The sequence below is a fragment of the Cryptomeria japonica genome, unplaced genomic scaffold (genome assembly GCF_030272615.1).
Source record: "Cryptomeria japonica unplaced genomic scaffold, Sugi_1.0 HiC_scaffold_163, whole genome shotgun sequence".
Lineage (NCBI taxonomy): Eukaryota > Viridiplantae > Streptophyta > Pinopsida > Cupressales > Cupressaceae > Cryptomeria > Cryptomeria japonica.
In genome coordinates, this window is record NW_026728985.1 from 190,001 (window position 1) to 212,500 (window position 22,500).

Sequence of the window (22,500 nt, forward strand, 5' to 3'; positions counted from 1 at the left end):
CTCCGAAGTGTGCTCCAAGGTGCGGCGTGCACGAAGTCGGAGCCCGGTTTGCCCCGGGTGCGCACCTCGCGTGCACCTTCGCCGCGGTGGGCACCATGGCGTGCACGAAGTCGGAGCCCGGTTTGCCCCGGGTGCGCACCTCGCGTGCACCTTCGCCGGGGTGGGCACCTTGGTGTGCAGACCTTGGCTGGGTTGCGCGCCCTGGTGGGCACCATGGTGCGCACCAAGGAGCGCTCCGAAGTGTGCTCCAAGGTGCGGCCTGCACGAAGTCGGAGCCCGGTTTGCCCCGGGTGTGCACCTCGGGTGGGCACCTTGGTGCGCATGCCTTGCCTGGGCTGCGCACCAGGGCGGGCTCAAGATGGCACCCGCGTTCCTTTTTTTTCACTATCTTTCAAAACGGAAATTTTAAAATCTCATTTTTTTTTGCCTTTTTCTGGAAATTAGTGAAGGCAGCGCATCAAAGGTGCGCACCTCGCTGCCCACCACGGTGCGCAACGCCGGTGGGCACCCGGGAGTGCTTCGAAGTGTGCTCCAAGGTGCTGCGTGCACGTTGTCGGAGCCCGGTTTGCCCCGGGTGCGCACCTCGCGTGCACCTTCGTCGGGGTGGGCACCTTGGCTGGGTTTGCCCCGGTTGCGCTCCGAAGCGGGGTTATTGGAGCGCCGCCTCTTTTTTTGTCGGAGCGTTTGGTGGGGTTTCTCGCATTGGCTCTTCCGAGGCCCGGTTGCCACCCTGGCGCGCACGAAGTCGGAAGTAGGGTTAATTGCCCGGGTGCGCACCTTTGCCAGGGTGGGCACCTTACCTGGGCTGCGCACCAGGGCGGGCTCAAGATGGCACGCGCGTTCCGTTTTTTTCACTATCTTTCAAAACGGAAATTTTAAAATCTCCTTTTTTTTTTGCCTTTTCTGGAAATTAGTGAAGGCAGCGCATCAAAGGTGCGCACCTCGCTGCCCACCTTGGTGTGCTCTGAGGTGCGCACCCGGGAGCGCTACGAAGTGTGCTCCAAGGTGCGGCGTGCACGTTGTCGGAGCCCGGTTTGCCCCGGGTGCGCACCTCGCCTGCACCTTGGCCGGGGTGGGCACCTTGGCTGGGTTTGCCCAGGGTGCGCTCCGAAGCGGGGTTACTGGAGCGCCCCCTCTTTTTTTGTCAGAGCGTTTGGTGGGGTTTCTCGCATTGGCTCTTCCCAGGCCCGGTTGTTGGGTGCGCTCCCACCCTGGCGCGCGCGAAGTTGGAAGTTGGGTTAATTGCCCGGGCGCGCACCTTCGCCAGGGTGGGCACCTTGGTGCGCACACCTTGGCTGGGCTGCGCACCAGGGCGGGCTCAAGATGGCACCAGCATTCCCTTTTTCTCACTATCTTTCAAAACGGAAATTTTAAAATCTCGTTTTTTTTTTGCCTTTTATGGAAATTAGTGAAGGCATCGCATCAAAGGTGCGCACCTCGCTGCCCACCTTGGTGTGCTCCGAGGTGCCCACCACGGTGCGCAACGCCGGTGCGAACCCGGGAGCGCCCCGATGTGTGCTCCAAGGTGCGGCGTGCACGAAGTCGGACCCCGGTTTGCCCCGGGTGCGCACCTCGCGTGCACCTTGGTGCGCACACCTTGGCTGGGTTGCGCGGCCTGGTGGGCACCATGGTGCGCACCAAGGAGCGCTCCGAAGTGTGCTCCAAGGTGCGGCGTGCACGAAGTCGGAGCCCGGTTTGCCCCGGGTACGCACCTCGCGTGCACCTTCGCCGGGGTGGGCACCTCGGCTGGGTTGCGCGCCCTGGTGCGCACCAAGGAGCGCTCCGAAGTGTGCTCCAAGGTGCGGCGTGCACGAAGTCGGAGCCCGGTTTGCCCCGGGTGCGCACCTTCGCCGCGGTGCGCACCATGGCGTGCACGAAGTCGGAGCCCGGTTTGCCCCGGGTGCGCACCTCGCGTGCACCTTCGGCGGGGTTGCGCGCCCTGGTGGGCACCATGGTGCGCACCAAGGAGCGCTCCGAAGTGTGCTCCAAGGTGCGGCGTGCACGAAGTCGGAGCCCGGTTTGCCCCGGGTGCGCACCTCGCGTGCACCTTCGGCGGGGTTGCGCGCCCTGGTGGGCACCATGGTGCGCACCAAGGAGCGCTCCGAAGTGTGCTCCAAGGTGCGGCGTGCACGAAGTCGGAGCCCGGTTTGCCCCGGGTGCGCACCTCGCGTGCACCTTCGCCGCGGTGGGCACCATGGCGTGCACGAAGTCGGAGCCCGGTTTGCCCCGGGTGCACACCTCGCGTGCACCTTCGCCGGGGTGGGCACCTCGGCTGGGTTGCGCGCCCTGGTGCGCACCAAGGAGCGCTCCGAAGTGTGCTCCAAGGTGCGGCGTGCACGAAGTCGGAGCCCGGTTTGCCCCGGGTGCGCACCTCGCGTGCACCTTCGCCAGGGTGGGCACCTCGGTGCGCACACCTTCTCAATGTTTTCTTGCCTTTTCTGGAAATTGGTGAAGGCAGCGCATCAAAGGTGCGCACCTCGGTGTGCTCCGAGGTGCGAACCCGAGAGCGCTCCGAGGTGCCCACGAAGTCGAAAGTCGGGTTAATTGCATTGTTTTCCCCGGGTGCGCTCCGAGGTGCGCAACATCGGCGCGCACCAAGGAGGGCTCCGAAGTGTGCTCCAAGGTGCGCACGATGGCGTGCACCTCTGGTGCGCACGATTCGGAGCTCGGTTTGACCGGGGTGCGCACACCTTGGCTGGGTTGCGCACCTTTTGTGCGCTCCAAGGTGCGCACGAAGTCGGAGCTCGGTTTGCCCCGGGTGCGCACCTTCGCCAGGGTGCGCACCTTGATGCGCACGCCTTGGCTGGGCTGCGCACCTTGGTGGGCGCCATGGTGCGCACCTTTCGTGCGCTCCAAGGTGCGCACGAAGTCGGAGCTCGGTTTGCCCCGGGTGCGCACCTTGGTGGGCGCCATGGTGCACTCCGAGGTGCCCAAGATTGGTGCGCACCAAGGAGCGCTCCGAAGTGCGCTCCAAGGTGCGCGCGAAGTCGAAAGTTGGGTTAATTGTCCGGTTTGCCTCGGGTGCGCACCTTGCGTGCACCTTCGCCAGGGTGGGCGCCTTGGTGCGCACACCTTGGCTGGGCTGCGCACACCTTGGCACCCGCGTTTCCTTCATTTTAAATTTTTTTTTTTTACAATCTCTCAAGTGGGAAATTCTATAATCTCAACTTTTTTTGCCTTTTCAGGAAACTTTTGAATGGAGCGCATCATTGGTGCGCTCCGAAGTGTGCTCCAAAGCTCTCTCCAGCTGCGTGCACCTGCCCCGGCCGCGCACCCGGCCCCGCCCAGCTTCGCTCACCTGTCCCGGGCGTCTGGTGCGGAACCTTAGAGTAAGAAACATCACCGTGCACCTTGGCCAACGTGCGCGACTCGACCGAGCGCGCACTGGCCGAGGTGCACACCGATTTCACCTGGGTGCGCGCGCAGCACCTCGGGCGCACCGGGGTGCGCGCACAACGCCCGGGTTGCACCGTGGCCTGTGTGCTCGGGGCGCCTCGGGTGCGCGCTCGGTGTCGCCCCCGCGCGCGCGGTAGTGCGGGCAGCGCACCCCGGCCCGGCCCGGCCCCGACGAGAACGCAAACGGGCAAAAGGTTTATTCAAATAGCATTGCGACGCCCGGCGAAAAACTAAAAAAGGGTGCAACACCGGGACTTCCCGGGAGGTCACCCATCCCAGTACTACTCCGGCCCAAGCGCGCTTAACTGCGGAGTTCTGATGGGATCCGGTGCACTAACGCTGGTATGATCGCACCCGTTATGAGCTTGTCGCAGTGTGTACTTAGCAAACCGCGACCCACGTGCGAATCCACCCCGGCCACCCACCCCCGTCGAGGTGCACACCCTCCCTCGCGAAGTGCGCCCCGTTCGCCAAGTGTGAGCCCTGCCCGGGTGCGCGCACCTTGCTAGGGCGTCGGGTGTGCACCCGGCCCGGCCTACGTGCGTGCACCTGGAGGGGGCGTCGTGTGCGTGCAGTGTCCCGTCTGCAACGCGGTGCCCACACACCACCTCGGGCGCAACGACCTGCGCTCACATGTGGGCCGAGTGCACCTTGGTGCATGTTCGGGGCGCCTCGGGTGCACGCTCGATCTTGCCCCGGTGCACCAAGGCGCTCGGTTTGCCCCGGGTGCGCACTTGGTGCAAGGTGGGCACCCAAAATAGGGATCAAGCACCAAAACACAAGTTTCGGGATGCAAAATGGGACCCAAGGACCACAAATGCGTTCCAAGACCCATGATGGGTCCACGAGAACAAAAATGTGTTCCGAGACTTAATAAACAAATATTGGGTTTTAGGAGAAGAAACATGCTCTGATGCCCAAAACGAGAATCGACCCCGAAAAGGCCACAGGCCAAAAGTGGGATGCGAGACAAAAAAAAATGGGACCCGAGGACCAAAATTGGGTTCCCAGGTCGAAGACAGGGCAACCGGACAAGAAACGACCTCTAAGGCTCGAAATGAGTCCCGACGACTAAAACTTGACAAGAAGCACCCATCAGGCACCCAACTCGACACCCATGGGATGCCGACCCACCCGGGCTTCCACCTAGCACACCTTGGCACCCACCCACCCTCGCACCCAACCTCGCACCCAACTTAGCACCTTTGAACCCACATTGGCACTCACCCTGACCCTGGCACCTTGGAACCCACATTGGCACTCACCTTGACCCTGGCACCCACCTTTGCACTCACCTTGGGACCCACCCTGGCTCCCACCTCGGCACCCACCCAGACACCCACCTTGGTTCCTTGGCACCCACCTTGGATCCTTGGCACCCACCCCGACACCCACCTTGGCACGCAACTTGGCTACTTGCCACCCACCTTGGCTCCTTGACGCCCACCCCGACAACCACCCCGTGACCTACCCTGGCTAGGGTTGGTGCACACCCACCCTGGTGCCCACCTTGGCACCCACCCTATGACCCACCTTGGCACGCACCTTAGTACCCACCCCGTTACCCACCCTAGGACCCACCCCGTGACCCACCTTGGCCAGGGTGGGTGCCTTGGTGCGCACAACTTGCCTGGGCTGCACACCAGGGCGGGCTCAAGATGGCACCCGCGTTCCGTTTTTTTCACTATCTTTCAAAACGGAAATTTTAAAATCTCATTTTTTTCTTTTTTTTGCCTTTTCTGGAAATTAGTGAAGGCAGCGCATCAAAGGTGCGCAATGCTGGTGCGAACCCGGGAGCGCTCCGATGTGTGCTCCAAGGTGCGGCGTGCACGAAGTCCGAGCCCGGTTTGCCCCGGGTGCGCACCTCGCGTGCACCTTCGCCGGGGTGAGCACCTTGGCTGGGTTGCGCGCCCTGGTGCGTACCAAGGAGCGCTCTGAAGTGTGCTCCAAGGTGCGGCGTGCACGAAGTCGGAGCCCGGTTTGCCCCGGGTGTGCACCTCGGGTGCGCACCTCGCGTGCACCTTCGCTGCGGTGGGCACCTTGGCTGGGTTGCGCGCCTTGGTGGGCACCATGCAGTGCACGAAGTCGGAGCCCGGTTTGCCCCGGGCGCGCACCTCCGCCAGGGTGGGCACCTTGGTGCGCACAACTTGCCTGGGCTGCGCATCAGGAAGGGCTCAAGATGGCACCCGCGTTCCGTTTTTTTCACTATCTTTCAGAACGGAAATTTTAAAATATCATTTTTTTTTGCCTTTTCTGGAAATTAGTGAAGGCAGCGCATCAAAGGTGCGCAACGCTGGTGCGAACCTGGGAGCGCTCCGATGTGTGCTCCAAGGTGCGGCGTGCACGAAGTCGGAGCCCGGTTTGCCTCGGGTGCGCCCTGGTGGGCACCATGGTGCGCACCAAGGAGCGCTCCGAAGTGTGCTCCAAGGTGCGGCCTGCACGAAGTCGGAGCCCGGTTTGCCCCGGGTGTGCACCTCGGGTGGGCACCTTGGTGCGCATGCCTTGCCTGGGCTGCGCACCAGGGCGGGCTCAAGATGGCACCCGCGTTCCTTTTTTTTCACTATCTTTCAAAACGGAAATTTTAAAATCTCATTTTTTTTTGCCTTTTTCTGGAAATTAGTGAAGGCAGCGCATCAAAGGTGCGCACCTCGCTGCCCACCACGGTGCGCAACGCCGGTGGGCACCCGGGAGTGCTTCGAAGTGTGCTCCAAGGTGCTGCGTGCACGTTGTCGGAGCCCGGTTTGCCCCGGGTGCGCACCTCGCGTGCACCTTCGTCGGGGTGGGCACCTTGGCTTGGTTTGCCCCGGCTGCGCTCCGAAGCGGGGTTATTGGAGCGCCGCCTCTTTTTTTGTCGGAGCGTTTGGTGGGGTTTCTCGCATTGGCTCTTCCGAGGCCCGGTTGCCACCCTGGCGCGCACGAAGTCGGAAGTAGGGTTAATTGCCCGGGTGCGCACCTTTGCCAGGGTGGCACCTTACCTGGGCTGCGCACCAGGGCGGGCTCAAGATGGCACGCGCGTTCCGTTTTTTTCACTATCTTTCAAAACGGAAATTTTAAAATCTCCTTTTTTTTTTGCCTTTTCTGGAAATTAGTGAAGGCAGCGCATCAAAGGTGCGCACCTCGCTGCCCACCTTGGTGTGCTCTGAGGTGCGCACCCGGGAGCGCTACGAAGTGTGCTCCAAGGTGCGGCGTGCACGTTGTCGGAGCCCGGTTTGCCCCGGGTGCGCACCTCGCCTGCACCTTGGCCGGGGTGGGCACCTTGGCTGGGTTTGCCCAGGGTGCGCTCCGAAGCGGGGTTACTGGAGCGCCCCCTCTTTTTTTGTCAGAGAGTTTGGTGGGGTTTCTCGCATTGGCTCTTCCCAGGCCCGGTTGTTGGGTGCGCTCCCACCCTGGCGCGCGCGAAGTTGGAAGTTGGGTTAATTGCCCGGGCGCGCACCTTCGCCAGGGTGGGCACCTTGGTGCGCAAACCTTGGCTGGGCTGCGCACCAGGGCGGGCTCAAGATGGCACCAGCATTCCCTTTTTCTCACTATCTTTCAAAACGGAAATTTTAAAATCTCGTTTTTTTTTTGCCTTTTATGGAAATTAGTGAAGGCATCGCATCAAAGGTGCGCACCTCGCTGCCCACCTTGGTGTGCTCCGAGGTGCCCACCACGGTGCGCAACGCCGGTGCGAACCCGGGAGCGCCCCGATGTGTGCTCCAAGGTGCGGCGTGCACGAAGTCGGACCCCGGTTTGCCCCGGGTGCGCACCTCGCGTGCACCTTGGTGCGCACACCTTGGCTGGGTTGCGCGGCCTGGTGGGCACCATGGTGCGCACCAAGGAGCGCTCCGAAGTGTGCTCCAAGGTGCGGCGTGCACGAAGTCGGAGCCCGGTTTGCCCCGGGTGCGCACCTTCGCCGCGGTGGGCACCATGGCGTGCACGAAGTCGGAGCCCGGTTTGCCCCGGGTGCGCACCTCGCGTGCACCTTCGCCGGGGTGGGCACCTCGGCTGGGTTGCGCGCCCTGGTGCGCACCAAGGAGCGCTCTGAAGTGTGCTCCAAGGTGCGGCGTGCACGAAGTCGGAGCCCGGTTTGCCCCGGGTGTGCACCTCGCGTGCGCACCTCGCGTGCACCTTCGCTGCGGTGGGCACCTTGGCTGGGTTGCGCGCCTTGGTGGGCACCATGCAGTGCACGAAGTCGGAGCCCGGATTGCCCCGGGCGCGCACCTCCGCCAGGGTGGGCACCTTGGTGCGCACAACTTGCCTGGGCTGCGCACCAGGAAGGGCTCAAGATGGCACCCGCGTTCCGTTTTTTTCACTATCTTTCAGAACGGAAATTTTAAAATCTCGTTTTTTTTTGCCTTTTCTGGAAATTAGTGAAGGCAGCGCATCAAAGGTGCGCAACGCTGGTGCGAACCTGGGAGCGCTCCGATGTGTGCTCCAAGGTGCGGCGTGCACGAAGTCGGACCCCGGTTTGCCCCGGGTGCGCACCTCGCGTGCACCTTGGTGCGCACACCTTGGCTGGGTTGCGCGCCCTGGTGGGCACCATGGTGCGCACCAAGGAGCGCTCCGAAGTGTGCTCCAAGGTGCGGCGTGCACGAAGTCGGAGCCCGGTTTGCCCCGGGTGCGCACCTCGCGTGCACCTTCGCCGCGGTGGGCACCATGGCGTGCACGAAGTCGGAGCCCGGTTTGCCCCGGGTGCGCACCTCGCGTGCACCTTCGCCGGGGTGGGCCGACCTTGGCTGGGTTGCGCGCCCTGGTGGGCACCATGGTGCGCACCAAGGAGCGCTCCGAAGTGTGCTCCAAGGTGCGGCCTGCACGAAGTCGGAGCCCGGTTTGCCCCGGGTGTGCACCTCGGGTGGGCACCTTGGTGCGCATGCCTTGCCTGGGCTGCGCACCAGGGCGGGCTCAAGATGGCACCCGCGTTCCTTTTTTTTCACTATCTTTCAAAACGGAAATTTTAAAATCTCATTTTTTTTTGCCTTTTTCTGGAAATTAGTGAAGGCAGCGCATCAAAGGTGCGCACCTCGCTGCCCACCACGGTGCGCAACGCCGGTGGGCACCCGGGAGTGCTTCGAAGTGTGCTCCAAGGTGCTGCGTGCACGTTGTCGGAGCCCGGTTTGCCCCGGGTGCGCACCTCGCGTGCACCTTCGTCGGGGTGGGCACCTTGGCTGGGTTTGCCCCGGCTGCGCTCCGAAGCGGGGTTATTGGAGCGCCGCCTCTTTTTTTGTCGGAGCGTTTGGTGGGGTTTCTCGCATTGGCTCTTCCGAGGCCCGGTTGCCACCCTGGCGCGCACGAAGTCGGAAGTAGGGTTAATTGCCCGGGTGCGCACCTTTGCCAGGGTGGGCACCTTACCTGGGCTGCGCACCAGGGCGGGCTCAAGATGGCACGCGCGTTCCGTTTTTTTCACTATCTTTCAAAACGGAAATTTTAAAATCTCCTTTTTTTTTTGCCTTTTCTGGAAATTAGTGAAGGCAGCGCATCAAAGGTGCGCACCTCGCTGCCCACCTTGGTGTGCTCTGAGGTGCGCACCCGGGAGCGCTACGAAGTGTGCTCCAAGGTGCGGCGTGCACGTTGTCGGAGCCCGGTTTGCCCCGGGTGCGCACCTCGCCTGCACCTTGGCCGGGGTGGGCACCTTGGCTGGGTTTGCCCAGGGTGCGCTCCGAAGCGGGGTTACTGGAGCGCCCCCTCTTTTTTTGTCAGAGCGTTTGGTGGGGTTTCTCGCATTGGCTCTTCCCAGGCCCGGTTGTTGGGTGCGCTCCCACCCTGGCGCGCGCGAAGTTGGAAGTTGGGTTAATTGCCCGGGCGCGCACCTTCGCCAGGGTGGGCACCTTGGTGCGCACACCTTGGCTGGGCTGCGCACCAGGGCGGGCTCAAGATGGCACCAGCATTCCCTTTTTCTCACTATCTTTCAAAACGGAAATTTTAAAATCTCGTTTTTTTTTTGCCTTTTATGGAAATTAGTGAAGGCATCGCATCAAAGGTGCGCACCTCGCTGCCCACCTTGGTGTGCTCCGAGGTGCCCACCACGGTGCGCAACGCCGGTGCGAACCCGGGAGCGCCCCGATGTGTGCTCCAAGGTGCGGCGTGCACGAAGTCGGACCCCGGTTTGCCCCGGGTGCGCACCTCGCGTGCACCTTGGTGCGCACACCTTGGCTGGGTTGCGCGGCCTGGTGGGCACCATGGTGCGCACCAAGGAGCGCTCCGAAGTGTGCTCCAAGGTGCGGCGTGCACGAAGTCGGAGCCCGGTTTGCCCCGGGTACGCACCTCGCGTGCACCTTCGCCGGGGTGGGCACCTCGGCTGGGTTGCGCGCCCTGGTGCGCACCAAGGAGCGCTCCGAAGTGTGCTCCAAGGTGCGGCGTGCACGAAGTCGGAGCCCGGTTTGCCCCGGGTGCGCACCTTCGCCGCGGTGCGCACCATGGCGTGCACGAAGTCGGAGCCCGGTTTGCCCCGGGTGCGCACCTCGCGTGCACCTTCGGCGGGGTTGCGCGCCCTGGTGGGCACCATGGTGCGCACCAAGGAGCGCTCCGAAGTGTGCTCCAAGGTGCGGCGTGCACGAAGTCGGAGCCCGGTTTGCCCCGGGTGCGCACCTCGCGTGCACCTTCGGCGGGGTTGCGCGCCCTGGTGGGCACCATGGTGCGCACCAAGGAGCGCTCCGAAGTGTGCTCCAAGGTGCGGCGTGCACGAAGTCGGAGCCCGGTTTGCCCCGGGTGCGCACCTCGCGTGCACCTTCGCCGCGGTGGGCACCATGGCGTGCACGAAGTCGGAGCCCGGTTTGCCCCGGGTGCACACCTCGCGTGCACCTTCGCCGGGGTGGGCACCTCGGCTGGGTTGCGCGCCCTGGTGCGCACCAAGGAGCGCTCCGAAGTGTGCTCCAAGGTGCGGCGTGCACGAAGTCGGAGCCCGGTTTGCCCCGGGTGCGCACCTCGCGTGCACCTTCGCCAGGGTGGGCACCTCGGTGCGCACACCTTCTCAATGTTTTCTTGCCTTTTCTGGAAATTGGTGAAGGCAGCGCATCAAAGGTGCGCACCTCGGTGTGCTCCGAGGTGCGAACCCGAGAGCGCTCCGAGGTGCCCACGAAGTCGAAAGTCGGGTTAATTGCATTGTTTTCCCCGGGTGCGCTCCGAGGTGCGCAACATCGGCGCGCACCAAGGAGGGCTCCGAAGTGTGCTCCAAGGTGCGCACGATGGCGTGCACCTCTGGTGCGCACGATTCGGAGCTCGGTTTGACCGGGGTGCGCACACCTTGGCTGGGTTGCGCACCTTTTGTGCGCTCCAAGGTGCGCACGAAGTCGGAGCTCGGTTTGCCCCGGGTGCGCACCTTCGCCAGGGTGCGCACCTTGATGCGCACGCCTTGGCTGGGCTGCGCACCTTGGTGGGCGCCATGGTGCGCACCTTTCGTGCGCTCCAAGGTGCGCACGAAGTCGGAGCTCGGTTTGCCCCGGGTGCGCACCTTGGTGGGCGCCATGGTGCACTCCGAGGTGCCCAAGATTGGTGCGCACCAAGGAGCGCTCCGAAGTGCGCTCCAAGGTGCGCGCGAAGTCGAAAGTTGGGTTAATTGTCCGGTTTGCCTCGGGTGCGCACCTTGCGTGCACCTTCGCCAGGGTGGGCGCCTTGGTGCGCACACCTTGGCTGGGCTGCGCACACCTTGGCACCCGCGTTTCCTTCATTTTAAATTTTTTTTTTTTACAATCTCTCAAGTGGGAAATTCTATAATCTCAACTTTTTTTGCCTTTTCAGGAAACTTTTGAATGGAGCGCATCATTGGTGCGCTCCGAAGTGTGCTCCAAAGCTCTCTCCAGCTGCGTGCACCTGCCCCGGCCGCGCACCCGGCCCCGCCCAGCTTCGCTCACCTGTCCCGGGCGTCTGGTGCGGAACCTTAGAGTAAGAAACATCACCGTGCACCTTGGCCAACGTGCGCGACTCGACCGAGCGCGCACTGGCCGAGGTGCACACCGATTTCACCTGGGTGCGCGCGCAGCACCTCGGGCGCACCGGGGTGCGCGCACAACGCCCGGGTTGCACCGTGGCCTGTGTGCTCGGGGCGCCTCGGGTGCGCGCTCGGTGTCGCCCCCGCGCGCGCGGTAGTGCGGGCAGCGCACCCCGGCCCGGCCCGGCCCCGACGAGAACGCAAACGGGCAAAAGGTTTATTCAAATAGCATTGCGACGCCCGGCGAAAAACTAAAAAAGGGTGCAACACCGGGACTTCCCGGGAGGTCACCCATCCCAGTACTACTCCGGCCCAAGCGCGCTTAACTGCGGAGTTCTGATGGGATCCGGTGCACTAACGCTGGTATGATCGCACCCGTTATGAGCTTGTCGCAGTGTGTACTTAGCAAACCGCGACCCACGTGCGAATCCACCCCGGCCACCCACCCCCGTCGAGGTGCACACCCTCCCTCGCGAAGTGCGCCCCGTTCGCCAAGTGTGAGCCCTGCCCGGGTGCGCGCACCTTGCTAGGGCGTCGGGTGTGCACCCGGCCCGGCCTACGTGCGTGCACCTGGAGGGGGCGTCGTGTGCGTGCAGTGTCCCGTCTGCAACGCGGTGCCCACACACCACCTCGGGCGCAACGACCTGCGCTCACATGTGGGCCGAGTGCACCTTGGTGCATGTTCGGGGCGCCTCGGGTGCACGCTCGATCTTGCCCCGGTGCACCAAGGCGCTCGGTTTGCCCCGGGTGCGCACTTGGTGCAAGGTGGGCACCCAAAATAGGGATCAAGCACCAAAACACAAGTTTCGGGATGCAAAATGGGACCCAAGGACCACAAATGCGTTCCAAGACCCATGATGGGTCCACGAGAACAAAAATGTGTTCCGAGACTTAATAAACAAATATTGGGTTTTAGGAGAAGAAACATGCTCTGATGCCCAAAACGAGAATCGACCCCGAAAAGGCCACAGGCCAAAAGTGGGATGCGAGACAAAAAAAAATGGGACCCGAGGACCAAAATTGGGTTCCCAGGTCGAAGACAGGGCAACCGGACAAGAAACGACCTCTAAGGCTCGAAATGAGTCCCGACGACTAAAACTTGACAAGAAGCACCCATCAGGCACCCAACTCGACACCCATGGGATGCCGACCCACCCGGGCTTCCACCTAGCACACCTTGGCACCCACCCACCCTCGCACCCAACCTCGCACCCAACTTAGCACCTTTGAACCCACATTGGCACTCACCCTGACCCTGGCACCTTGGAACCCACATTGGCACTCACCTTGACCCTGGCACCCACCTTTGCACTCACCTTGGGACCCACCCTGGCTCCCACCTCGGCACCCACCCAGACACCCACCTTGGTTCCTTGGCACCCACCTTGGATCCTTGGCACCCACCCCGACACCCACCTTGGCACGCAACTTGGCTACTTGCCACCCACCTTGGCTCCTTGACGCCCACCCCGACAACCACCCCGTGACCTACCCTGGCTAGGGTTGGTGCACACCCACCCTGGTGCCCACCTTGGCACCCACCCTATGACCCACCTTGGCACGCACCTTAGTACCCACCCCGTTACCCACCCTAGGACCCACCCCGTGACCCACCTTGGCCAGGGTGGGTGCACCCACCCTGGTGCCCACCTTGGCACCCACCCATCCTAGCACCCAGCCTGTGACCGGGCTTGGAACCCAACCTTGCACCCGCACCCGTCTTGGCCAGTGTGGGTGCGCACCCATCCTGGCACCCACGTTGTGACACACCCTTTAACCCACGCACCCTAGCACCCACGTTGGCACCCACCTTGGAACCCAACCTAGCAACTTGGCACCCACCCCGTGACCCACCTTGGCATCCACCATAGCAGTCGCCGACTTGGCACCCACCTCGGCACCCACCTTGACACTTGTGGACCCACCTTGCCACTCACCCTAGCATCGACCCATCCTAGCACCCACCCTGGCACCTTTGCACCCTAGCACTCACCCATCCTAGCACCTAACCTGTGACCCACCTTGACACTCACCCTCGCACCCACCTTGGAACCCAACCTAGCACCCACCCACCCTGACACCAACCCTAGCACCTACCCACCCTTGCACCCACCCTGTGACCCATCTTGGCACCCACCCATCCTACCACTCAACCTATCACCCACCTTCTCACCCACCTTGGCATCCACCTTAGCACCCACCCACACTGGCACCTTGGCACCCACCTCGGGCAAGGTGGGTGCACACCCACCCTGGCACCCAATTTAGAACCCACCGAGCATGTTACCCACCTTGGCACCCACATTGCAGCCCACCCTAGTACCCACCCTATGACCCACATTGGCATCCACACCCTAGCACCCAGGCACCTCGACACCCGCCTTGACACCCACCCTAGCACTGAACCTGTGACCCACCTTGGAACTCACCCTAGAACCCACCCACCCTGTGAACCACCTTGGCATCCACCTTAGCACCCACCCACCTTGGCACCCACTCTAGCACTCACCCATCCTAACACCCAACTTGTTACCCACCTTGGCACCCGCCCTCGCGTCCACCTTGAAACCCACCCTAGCACCCACCCACGCAGGAGCCCACCTTGGCACCCAACCTAACACCCACGCATCCTGGCACCCAACTTGTGACCCACCTTGGAACCCACCCTAGTACCCACCTTTGAACCCACTATATCACCAACCCACCTTGGCACCCACCCTATGACCCTCTTTGGAATCCACCCTAGCACGCACCCACCCTGGCACCCACCATGGAGCGCACCCTAGCACCCACCCACCTCGGCACGCACCTCAACACCCACCTTGGTGTGCGCACTGCGCCAACCTCTCAAAGACCCTATGTGGTGCGCTCCAAAGTGTACACCTTTGGTGCGCTCCAAGGTGCGCACCTTTGGTGCACACCGAGGTGCACACCAAAGTGTGCACCGAGGTGAGCACCAAAGTGCACTCCAGGGTGCACACCAAGGCGTGCACCTTTGGTGCGGTCAATGCAAACGAATTCGGAAGTTGGGGTCGATGTCCTAATCGCTGCTGCAGACTACACGTATGAGAATCGGACAAATAGCTTTATATAGGGGAGGTGTTGCGTTTGATGGGTCGACTCCCCTGGTTGTGTGCACTGCACCAACTTCAAAGACCCTGTCTTGTTTAAGAAGTCAAAAGTTGGGGTGGATGTCCTAATCATTGCTGCAGTCTACGCATGTATGAGAATCAGACAAATAGCTTATATAGGGGAGGTGTTGCATTCGGTGGGTTGACTCCCCTGGTTGTGCGCACTGCGCCAACCTCAAAGACCCCGCATAGCAGAAGAAGTCGGAAGTCGGATTTTGGTGAGCACCAAGGCGTGCACCTTTGGTGCGGTCAACGCAGACGAATTCAGAAGTTGGGGTGGATGTCCTAATCGTTGTTGCAGGCTACACATGTATGAGAATCAGACAAATAGCTTATATAGGGGAGGTGTTGGGTTTGATGGGTCAACTCCCTTGGTTGTGCGCATTACGCCAACCTCAAAGACCTTGTTTTCGTTAAGAAGTCAAAAGTTGGGGTCAATGTCCTAATGGCTCCTGCAGGCTACACATGTATGAGAATCGGACAAATAGCTTATATAGGGGAGGTGTTGGGTTTGATGGGTCGACTCCCCTGGTTGTGCGCATTACGTCAACCTCAAAGACCTTGTTTTCGTTAAGAAGTCAAAAGTTGGGGTCGATGTCCTAATTGCTCCTGTAGACTACACATGTATGAGAATCAGACAAATAGCTTATATAGGGGAGGTGTTGGGTTTGATGGGTTGACTCCCCTAGTTGTTCGCATTACACCAACCTCAAAGACCTTGTTTTCGTTTAGAAGCCGAAAGTTGGGGTCGATGTCCTAATTGCTCCTGCAGGCTACGCATGTATGAGAATCAGACAAATAGCTTATATAGGGGAGGTGTTGGGTTTGATGGGTCGACTCCCCTGGTTGTGCGCATTGCGCCAACCTCAAAGACCCTGCATTGCGGATGAAGTCGAAAGTCAGAGTTTGGTGTGCTACAAGGTGTGGTCGAAGGTGCTCACCTAGGTGTGCACCTTTGGAGCACAGGAAAAGTGCCCTCCAAAAGTGCGCACCTTTGGAGTGCACAAAAGTGCCCTCCAAAAGTGCGCACCTTTGGAGCGCAGAAAAGTGCCCTCCAAAAAGTGCCCTCCAAAAGTGCGCACCTTTGGAGCGCAGAAAAGTGCCCTCCAAAAAGTGCCCTCCAAAAGTGCGCACCTTTGGAGCGCAGAAAAGTGCCCTCCAAAAAGTGCCCTCCAAAAGTGCGCACCTTTGGAGCGCAGAAAAGTGCCCTCCAAAAAGTGCCCTCCAAAAGTGCGCACCTTTGGAGCGCAGAAAAGTGCCCTCCAAAAAGTGCCCTCCAAAAGTGCGCACCTTTGGAGCGCAGAAAAGTGCCCTCCAAAAAGTGCCCTCCAAAAGTGCGCACCTTTGGAGCGCAGAAAAGTGCCCTCCAAAAGTGCGCACCTTTGGAGCGCACAAAAGTGCCCTCCAAAAGTGCGCACTTTTGGTGCGCACCAAGGCGCTGGTTCGGTCGTTGCAGGCGAGTTCGGAAGTTGGGGTCGATGTCCTGAGCGGAGGTGCAAACTACACAGGTGTCGGAATCGGACAAATAGCTTATATAGGGGAGGTGTATGCTTCGATGGGTCGACTCCCCAGGTTGAGCGCACCGCGCCAACCTCAAAGACCCTACGGTATGGATGAAGTCGGAAGTTGGGTCCGATGACCGATTCGATTAGTAGGTATGCTCATGAGGTCGGAATTTGGGTCCGATGACCTGCCATGTGCAGGAAGGCGAATGTTGACACTGTGCGTTGCAAGGTGCACACCAAGGCGCTGGTGCGGTCTTTTTAGTCGAGTTCGGAAGTTGGGGTCGATGTCCTGATCGGAGGTGCAAGCTACACAGGTGTGGGAATCGGACAAATAGCTTATATAGGGGAGGTGTATGCTTCGTTGGGTCGACTCCCCGGGTTGAGCGCACCGCGCCAACCTCAAAGACCCTACGGTATGGATGAAGTCGGAAGTTGGGTCCGATGACCGATTCGATATGTAGGCATACTCGCGAGGTCGGAATTTGGGTCCGATGACCTGCCACGTGCAGGAAGGCGAATGTTGGCACTGTGCGTTGCAAGGTGCGCACCAAGGCGCTGGTTCGGTCGTTGGAGGCGAGTTCGGAAGTTGGGGTCGATGTCTTGATCGGAGGTGCAAACTACACAGGTGTGGGAATCGGACAAATAGCTTATATAGGGGAGGTGTATGCTTCGTTGGGTCGACTCCCCGGGTTGAGCGCACCGCGCCAACCTCAAAGACCCTACGGTATGGATGAAGTCGGAAGTTGGGTCCGATGACCGATTCGATATGTAGGCATACTCGCGAGGTCGGAATTTGGGTCCGATGACCTGCCATGTGCAGGAAGGCGAATGTTGGGACTGTGCGTCGCAAGGTGCGCACCAAGGCGCTGGTGCCGTCGTTGCAGTCGAGTTCGGAAGTTGGGGTCGATGTCCTGGTCAGAGGTGCAAACTACACAGGTGTGGGAATCGGACAAATAGCTTATATAGGGGAGGTGTATGCTTCGATGGGTCGACTCCCTGGGTTGAGCGCACCGCGCCAACCTCAAAGACCCTACAGTATGGATGAAGTCGGAAGTTGGGTCCGATGACCGATTCGATACGTAGGCATATTGGCGAGGTCTGAATTTGTGTCCGATGACCTGCCATGCGCAGGAAGGCGGAATTTGGGTCCGATGACCGAGTTGATGGCGTGCCATGCGCAGAAAGGCGGAATTTGGGTCCGATGACCGAGTTGATGTTGATGGCCCGCCATGCACAGGAAGGCGGAATTTGGGTCCGATGACCGATTTGAAGGCGTGCCATACGCAAAAAGGCGGAGTTTGGGTCCGATGACCGAGTTGATATTGATGGCCCGCCATGCGCAGGAAGGCGGAATTTGGGTCCGATGACCTGACATACGCATGGAGTCCGACTCGGGGGCCGATGTTCGATTCGATGACTTGCATTGTGGGTAAAGTCGGAAGTTGTGGTCTTTGACCCGATTCGATGACCAGACTTCGGCTGCTTGAGAATCGGACAAATAACTTATATAGGGGAGGTAGTGTTCTCGAGCATCCTCCCCCCGTGCCCGTTTATGTCGATTGATGCTGGTGCTCGACTGGTTGGAGCGCTCGGATGCAAAAATCTTGCACCAGGATTTATCGATTGTGATGGACACGGCAAGTCTCCTGATTGCTATGCAGGAGCTCATCGTGAATCTCTATGCGGCCTTGGTATGGACTCGACCTGCGGAATGGTTCGGCAATGGTAGTCGCTCCAACACGTCCTTGCAATGGCCACAGAGGTGATTCGACTAGAGCTCCAGTCTAGCTTTTGGGTTGCTTGGCGGACTGGTATAGCCGCGATCGAGTTCCGGCCATGAACGTTTTAGATAGCTCTTGGGCTTTCTGGGACGGAAGTCGGAAGTTTGGGCTGTTGTCCGATTTGATGACCATTCTTCGGATGTGTGAGAATCGGACAAATAACTTATATAGGGGACTGTGTTGTCTCACGCAGCCCCCTCCGTGCCCCTCTATCTCGACCGATGTTGGTGCTTGAAAGGGTTGGGATCGCTCGGATTTATAAACGTGCACCACCATTTGTCGAGTGTGAGGGACGCGGCAGGTCTCCTAAATGCTATGCGGGCGCTCTCTGAGAATCTCTATCCGGCCTCGACACAGACTAGTCTTGCTGAATGGTTTGGCACTGGTAGTCGATCCAACACGTCGTTGTTGTGGCCGCCTAGGCGATTCGATTCGAGCCCCCGTCTAGCTTTTGGGTTGCTTGGCGGATTTTGCCCTATCCGCAAGTGAGCTCGGTCCCTAAACGTTCGAGAAACCCGATTGCTATGCGCCGACTCTCTTTCTTGCGAGCCTCCATCTAGCTTTTGGGTCTCTACGGAACGGAAGTCGGAATCTGGGACCGTTGTTTGATTCGACGAGGCAGACTACGGTTGTGCGAGAATCGGACAAATAACTTATATAGGGGAGGTGTTGACTGGAGCATTCTCCCCCGTGCCCCTCTAACTCGACCAATGCTGGCGCTCGAACGGTGGTAGCGCTCGGATTTTCATTGAGCGCCAGCATTGGTCGATTTAGAGGGGCATGCGAGATTCCCGAATGCTATGCGAGGGCTCTAACGGAAATGTCTATTGGTTTCGGTATGGATGCAATTGCGAGTGGTTCGGCAAAGGTAGTCGTTCCGATGCGTCCATGTCGTGGCCAAATCGATAATTCGATTTGAGCCCTCGTATAGCATTTGGGTCTCTCGATGTGATTCCGCATTCCAGTCCCTTTGGGCACTGCTTGAGCCGCATCCCAGGGGGTTCCCTTCCCAATAATCTGCCTCGCAACCCGATTGCTATGCGGTGAGGCTCCTCGGCCGCCTCGGAACTATCTGTGTATCAGACGCATCGCGGGATAAGGGGTTGGCAATGGTAGTCGCCCCAAGCGCATCCGATGCTTGGACCATTCCGAGGCGGCCCTGAAGCCTCTTCCATCTAGCCGTTGGGTCCTTCTCGCCGCATCCCTCGCCTCGCACCCCGATTGCTATGCGGTGAGGCTCCTCGGCCGCCTCGGAACTATCTGTGTATCGGACGCGTCGCGGGATAAGGGGTTGTCACTGGTAGTCGCCCCAAGCGCGTCCGATGCTTGGACCATTCCGAGGCGGCCCTGAAGCCTCTTCCGTCTAGCCGTTGGGTCCTTCTCGCCGCATCCCTCGCCTCGCACCCCGATTGCTATGCGGTGAGGCTCCTCGGCCGCCTCGGAACTATCTGTGTATCGGACGCGTCGCGGGATAAGGGGTTGTCATTGGTAGTCGCCCCAAGCGCGTCCGATGCTTGGACCATTCCGAGGCGGCCCTGAAGCCTCTTCCGTCTAGCCGTTGGGTCCTTCTCGCCGCATCCCTCGCCTCGCACCCCGATTGCTATGCGGTGAGGCTCCTCGGCCGCCTCGGAACTATCTGTGTATCGGACGCGTCGCGGGATAAGGGGTTGTCACTGGTAGTCGCCCCAAGCGCGTCCGATGCTTGGACCATTCCGAGGCGGCCCTGAAGCCTCTTCCGTCTAGCCGTTGGGTCCTTCTCGCCGCATCCCTCGCCTCGCACCCCGATTGCTATGCGGTGAGGCTCCTCGGCCGCCTCGGAACTATCTGTGTATCGGACGCGTCGCGGGATAAGGGGTTGTCACTGGTAGTCGCCCCAAGCGCGTTCGATGCTTGGACCATTCCGAGGCGGCCCTGAAGCCTCTTCCGTCTAGCCGTTGGGTCCTTCTCGCCGCATCCCTCGCCTCGCACCCCGATTGCTATGCGGTGAGGCTCCTCGGCCGCCTTGGAACTATCTGTGTATCGGACGCGTCGCGGGATAAGGGGTTGTCACTGGTAGTCGCCCCAAGCGCGTCCGATGCTTGGACCATTCCGAGGCGGACCCGAAGCCTCTTCCGTCTAGCCGTTGGGTCCTTCTCGCCGCATCCTTCGCCTCGCACCCCGATTGCTATGCGGTGAGGCTCCTCGGCCGCCTCGGAACTATCTGTGTATCGGACGCGTCGCGGGATAAGGGGTTGTCACTGGTAGTCGCCCCAAGCGCGTCCGATGCTTGGACCATTCCGAGGCGGACCCGAAGCCTCTTCCGTCTAGCCGTTGGGTCCTTCTCGCCGCATCCCTCGCCTCGCACCCCGATTGCTATGCGGTGAGGCTCCTCGGCCGCCTTGGAACTATCTGTGTATCGGACGCGTCGCGGGATAAGGGGTTGTCACTGGTAGTCGCCCCAAGCGCGTCCGATGCTTGGACCATTCCGAGGCGGACCCGAAGCCTCTTCCGTCTAGCCGTTGGGTCCTTCTCGCCGCATCCCTCGCCTCGCACCCCGATTGCTATGCGGTGAGGCTCCTCGGCCGCCTTGGAACTATCTGTGTATCGGACGCGTCGCGGGATAAGGGGTTGTCACTGGTAGTCGCCCCAAGCGCGTCCGATGCTTGGACCATTCCGAGGCGGACCCGAAGCCTCTTCCGTCTAGCCGTTGGGTCCTTCTCGCCGCATCCCTCGCCTCGCACCCCGATTGCTATGCGGTGAGGCTCCTCGGCCGCCTTGGAACTATCTGTGTATCGGACGCGTCGCGGGATAAGGGGTTGTCACTGGTAGTCGCCCCAAGCGCGTCCGATGCTTGGACCATTCCGAGGCGGCCCCGAAGCCTCTTCTGTGTAGCCGTTGGGTCCTTCTCGCCGCATCCCTCGCCTCGCACCCCGATTGCTATGCGGTGAGGCTCCTCGGCCGCCTTGGAACTATCTGTGTATCGGACGCGTCGCGGGATAAGGGGTTGTCACTGGTAGTCGCCCCAAGCGCGTCCGATGCTTGGACCATTCCGAGGCGGCCCCGAAGCCTCTTCCGTGTAGCCGTTGGGTCCTTCTCGCCGCATCCCTCGCCTCGCACCCCGATTGCTATGCGGTGAGGCTCCTCGGCCGCCTTGGAACTATCTGTGTATCGGACGCGTCGCGGGATAAGGGGTTGTCACTGGTAGTCGCCCCAAGCGCGTCCGATGCTTGGACCATTCCGAGGCGGACCTGAAGCCTCTTCCCTCTAGCCGTTGGGGCTTTCTCGCCGCATCCCTCGCCTCGCACCCCGATTGCTATGCTGTGAGGCTCCTCGGCCGCCTTGGAACTATCTGTGTATCGGACGCATCGCGGGATAAGGGGTTGGCAGTGGTAGTCGCCCCAAGCGCATCCGATGCTTGGACCATTCCGAGGCGGCCCTGCAGCCTCTTCCGTCTAGCCGTTGGGGCCATCTCGCCGCATCCCCCACCTCGCACCACGATTGCTATGCGGTGAGGCTCCTTGGCCGCCTCGGAACTATCTGTGTATCGGACGCATCGCGGGATAAGGGGTTGTCACTGGTAGTCGCCCCAAGCGCGTCCGATGCTTGGACTATTCCGAGGCGGCCCTGCAGCCTCTTCCGTCTAGCCGTTGGGGCCATCTCGCTGCATCCCCCACCTCCTCGGCCGCCTCGGAACTATCTGTGTATCGGACGCATCGCGGGATAAGGGGTTGGCAGTGGTAGTCGCCCCAAGCGCGTCCGATGCTTGGACTATTCCGAGGCAGCCCTGCAGCCTCTTCCGTCTAGCCTTTGGGGCCATCTCGCCGCATCCCTCGCCTCGCACCCCGATTGCTATGCGGTGAGGCTCCTCGGCCGCCTGGGAACTATCTTCGTATCGGACGCATCGCGGGATAAGGGGTTGTCACTGGTAGTCGCCCCAAGCGCGTCCGATGCTTGGACTATTCCGAGGCGGCCCTGTGGCCTCTTCCGTCTAGCCGTTGGGGCCATCTCGCCGCATCCCCCACCTCGCACCCCGATTGCTATGCGGTGAGGCTCTTCGGCCGCCTTGGAACTATCTTCGTATCGGACGCATCGCGGGATAAGGGGTTGTCACTGGTAGTGGCCCCAAGCGCGTCCGATGCTTGGACTATTCCGAGGCGGCCCTGCAGCCTCTTCCGTCTAGCCGTTGGGGCCATCTCGCCGCATCCCCCACCTCGCACCCCGATTGCTATGCGGTGAGGCTCCTCGGCCGCCTTGGAACTATCTTCGTATCGGACGCATCGCGGGATAAGGGGTTGTCACTGGTAGTCGCCCCAAGCGCGTCCGATGCTTGGACTATTCCGACGCGGCCCTGTGGCCTCTTCCGTCTAGCCGTTGGGGCCATCTCGCCGCATCCCCCACCTCGCACCCCGATTGCTATGCGGTGAGGCTCCTCGGCCGCCTTGGAACCATCTTCGTATCGGACGCATCGCGGGATAGGGGGCTGTCACTGGTAGTCGCCCCAAGCGTGTCCGATGCTTGGACCATTCCTAGGCGGCCCTGAAGCCTCTTCCGTCTAGCCGTTGGGGCCTTCCCGCCCCATCCCTCGCCTCGCACCCCCGATTGCTATGCGGTGAGGCTCCTCGGCCGCCTTGGAACCATCTGTGTATCGGACGCATCGCGGGATAAGGGGTTGGCACTGGCAGTCGCCCCAAGCGCGTCCGATGCTTGGACCATTCCGAGGTGGCCCTGAAGCCTCTTCCGTCTAGCCGTTGGGGCCTTCCCGCCCCATCCCTCGCCTCGCACCCCGATTGATATGCGGTGAGGCT

The 22,500-nt window shown here is 61.1% G+C and overlaps 2 non-coding genes across 2 annotated transcripts; both read right to left on the reverse strand.

The window, feature by feature from the left end:
• Positions 1 to 3,633: 3,633 nt before the first annotated feature.
• LOC131867082 (5S ribosomal RNA) lies at positions 3,634 to 3,752 on the reverse strand. The gene has a single exon (XR_009365676.1). It is a non-coding gene; the product is annotated as a 5S ribosomal RNA (ribosomal RNA).
• Positions 3,753 to 11,557: 7,805 nt separating this feature from the next.
• Positions 11,558 to 11,676, reverse strand: LOC131867083 (5S ribosomal RNA). Its single transcript, XR_009365677.1, has one exon. It is a non-coding gene; the product is annotated as a 5S ribosomal RNA (ribosomal RNA).
• Positions 11,677 to 22,500: the final 10,824 nt, after the last annotated feature.